This window comes from Sander lucioperca, chromosome 12, assembly GCF_008315115.2.
Source record: "Sander lucioperca isolate FBNREF2018 chromosome 12, SLUC_FBN_1.2, whole genome shotgun sequence".
In the NCBI taxonomy this organism is placed as follows: domain Eukaryota; kingdom Metazoa; phylum Chordata; class Actinopteri; order Perciformes; family Percidae; genus Sander; species Sander lucioperca.
Window position 1 is genome coordinate 606006 of NC_050184.1, and position 3805 is coordinate 609810.

General features: G+C 47.0%; 1 pseudogene; it reads right to left on the reverse strand.

Annotated features, from left to right (window-relative positions):
* Positions 1–799: 799 nt before the first annotated feature.
* Positions 800–2278, reverse strand: LOC116067402 (annotated as a pseudogene).
* Positions 2279–3805: the final 1527 nt, after the last annotated feature.

The window sequence follows — 3805 nt, forward strand, 5'->3', positions numbered from 1 at the left end:
CCTGCTGGATCATGTCTTGATTCAGAAGAGCAAGTGATTCTCGCAGCTCACGTTCAGCTCCCATGAAGTTTGTTCCATTGTCAGAGACCATTTCTTTGACCTGCCCTCTTCTGCACATGAATGAAGTAGAGCAGAGATGCAGGAATTGGTGTCCAGAGAAAAGGCCAGCTCTAGATGGACTGCCCTGCTGACTAGACAGGTGAATAAGTATGTAAGTACCTTTTCACCACAGTCCGACCCCTCCTTGCTTCAATTGGGCCAAAGTAGTCAACTCCCACGTAGGTGAAGGGAGGGTGATCTGGGGTTATGCGATTTAAAGGCAGGTCTGACATCTTCTGCACACTAGGTTGAGCGTGCCAGCGTCTACAGAATACGCAGTCCTTTATTATTTTTCTGGTGGCAGAATTTGCTCTAATAACCCAGTATTTCTGCCGAAGCTTTGAAAGCATTAGATTTCTCCCACCATGGCCCACTGAAATGTGTATGTGTTCGAGGAGCAGTCTGGTTAGATGGCTGGCTTTCGGTAGAATGGCAGGATGCTTGAATTCTTCAGGCATTGCCAACCTGTTCAGCCTTCCGCCTACTCTCAGTATTCCATCAGAAAGAAAAGGGTCGAGTTTGTAAAGTCTGCTGGTCTTCTTGACAGCAGTCCTTCCAGTTTCCAGTGCGGAAATCTCCTCTGAGAAATGTTGCCTTTGAATGTACCGTAAGAGCGCCTCTTCAGCACGTGAGAGGTCTTCAACTGATGGATGCTCATGCATCTGTACCTTAGGCGTTATCCTGGATTCATCAGGCTGTTGGTGAGCCGTTGTGATTTCCTTCTTCCTCCTACTCAAGTGCATAAGCAGGTCTTTGAATTGTAGGTCTTGTGGTAGCTCTCTTAAGGTGATTCCATGAAGAGAAGTGTTGTATGAGTTCGATGACTGCATCGTGTGCCTCTGCTGCGCCTGTGCCAAAGACTTCAACAGTCTTCTTGATCTCTGGGTCATCGTCGGAAAGAGTGGTGGAAATCTCTGGATGCTTAGGCCAGTTCTCTTCTGGATGTTTCAGAAAGGCTGGCCCATTCAACCATCGTTTGGATTTCAGGAATGCTTCGACTGTTAAGCCCCTGGAGGCGTCGTCTGCAGGGTTGAGGGAGCTGTTCACATAACGCCATTGAGACTTTTCTGACAGATCTCTGATGGTGGATACCCTATTAGCCACGTATGTTTGAAAGCGGCAGGTGTCATTGCAGATGTACTTGATGAATGACGGCGGTACTGTCAGTCCAGTAGACCAGTGGCTGAAGTGTGTATTCAAGCTCCTTCTCCAGCATTCTGTTAATTCGCACAGCCAGTACTGCAGCTGCCAGTTCCAGCCTGGGTATGGTAACTGGTTTCAGCGGTGCAACCCTTCCTTTGCCCATCACAAAGGCAATGTGAATGAGGCCTCTGGTATTAGAGAGCCTCAGGTAGCTTGCAGTGCCATATCCCACCTCACTGGCATCACAGAAATGGTGCAACTGAGCCTTATGAAGTTGCCCAAAATCTTGTGGCCGGTAGCATCTGCTGATGTTTAGGCTTTTCAGTTGATCTAGACCACCCAACCATGACTCCCACCTTTTGGTAAAGGAAGGTGAAATCCCAGAGTCCCATCCACAGCTTCCTCTACAGAGTTCCTGCAGTACCCTCTTCGCTAGAAGGATCAAAGGCGCCAAAAGTCCGAGAGGGTCATACACGGAGTTTGCAACTGAGAGTATGCCCCGCCGTGTATAGGGCTGCTGTTTTTGAGAGACTTTAAAACAGAAGGTGTCAGAATTAATGTTCCACTGAATGCCTAGAGCATGCTCCAGCCGTAGCTCACTCTTTTCCAGATTGACATCTGTAATTTCCTTCAGAGCTCTATCCTTGTCTGGGACTGAAGCTAGCACATGTTTGCTGTTGCTCACCCATTTGGTTAATCTGAAGCCTCCTGTTGCGCATGTCACTCTGAGATCATTAACTAGGCGCATGGCCTGCTTCTCAGAGGCAACGGATTTCAGGCAGTTGTCGACATAGAAATTATTCTTGATGGTGTTCAGCACGTCTGTGGCCACTTTATCCTTGTTGTCTTTGGCAGTTCTTTTTAAAGCGTAATTGGCACAGCTTGGCGAGGAGACCGCACCAAAGAGATGCACTACCATTGTATATTCTGTGAGAGGCTTGTTGACATCGCCATTAGGCCACCACAAGAAACGTAGGAGATCAACATCATTTTCAGGTACTCGGACTTGGTGGAACATCCCCTCGATATCTGCCATAATGGCAACTGGTTCCTGTCTGAACCGGAGAATGACGCCCAGGAGGGTGTTTGTAAGATCGGGACCTTGCAGTAACTGAAGGTTTAATGAGGTGCCCTGAAATGATGCAGTACAGTCAAATACTACACAGATTTTATTCTTCTTTTTATGGTAGACCCCATGGTGGGGTATATACCACACTCTACCATCACATCTGGACAGCTCATCGTTTGGCAGCTTCTCAGCATGGCCTTGGTCAAACATGGCATTCATAAAGCGTGTAGTTGGAATGAAAAGCCTCGTTCTTCAGGAGTTTCCTTCGTAAAGTCATGGCTCGCAGCTCTGCTACGGCCTCGTTGTTTGGCATAGTCACATTGTCATCACGAAAGGGCAACCGCATTTCATAGTGACCATCCTTTTTAATGACTGACTCATCAGCTATTTTCAAGAATTTCTTGTCCTCAAAAGACATCTCAGCTTGTTCTTCACAGGCCTTTTCTGAGAAGTCTTCATTATACTGCTTAATGAGCAGTTCCTTTAGACAAGCCACAGAGATTCTGTTGCAAGAGATGCACGGTTGGACACATTCATTGGTAGGTGAACCACCACTCAACGGACCATTGATTATCCATCCTAAAAGGGTCTTGACGGCATAAGGCCCCTCTCCTTGGCTGAGTATGATTTCCCAAGGTTCTAGCGCCCGTGGGGCATTGGCTCCGATGAGCAAACCGATGTCCGCACTAATGGTGGTAAGTTGAACGTCCTTAAGGTATGACCACATTCGTATGTCCTCTTTTGTAGCAATATTTTCATGGCTCACTGGCAAGTTGGTTTGTGTGAAGACTTCAGGTAATTCAATGAACGCTGTCCCTTCAAGGCTGCTCACCTCTAATCCACTCACTTTGTGTGTATCCACGACTTGCTCTTGTCCCATAGTTCTAAGTAGGATTCCTGTTCTTCTACCCTCTACGTGCAGTTCCTCCATCAGCTTTTCTGTGCAAAAGGATGCAGAACTTCCTGGGTCCAGAAATGCATATGTTTGGATGACCCGATTGCTCTTGCCAGATTTAATCTTTACAGGCACGATTGCAAGCTTGCAGTCAGAGACACCGGCCCCAGTATGCTTCATAGACATTGCATAGCTACTGGATTACTGCTGCTAGCTGTAGGAACTGTGGATTGCTTTGTTTGGCCGCTACGGTTCGACTGATGTATAGAAGGCCTTATAAGCGGGACTTGGACTTGTTGGATATGTAGGATTGTAGGGTGTCTTTTTTTACATATCTGACAGGTCAGACGCTTCTTGCATGCATTCTCATGTGACCTTTTAATAAGGCAAGCGAAACACATTCCGTTATCCTTTAAGAACAGGACCTTTTCTTTATGTTGTTTTTCCTCCATCCGGTGACAGGATTCCATAAAGTGGTCTCCTCCTGTGCAGAAGAAGCATGGTTTAGTATAAGCCACTCTTGGGTTCTCAGTGTGGTTTGCTGATCGAATTGATGCTTCATCGCCTTGCTCTGCATGAGCTACTACTGGGGCTATTGT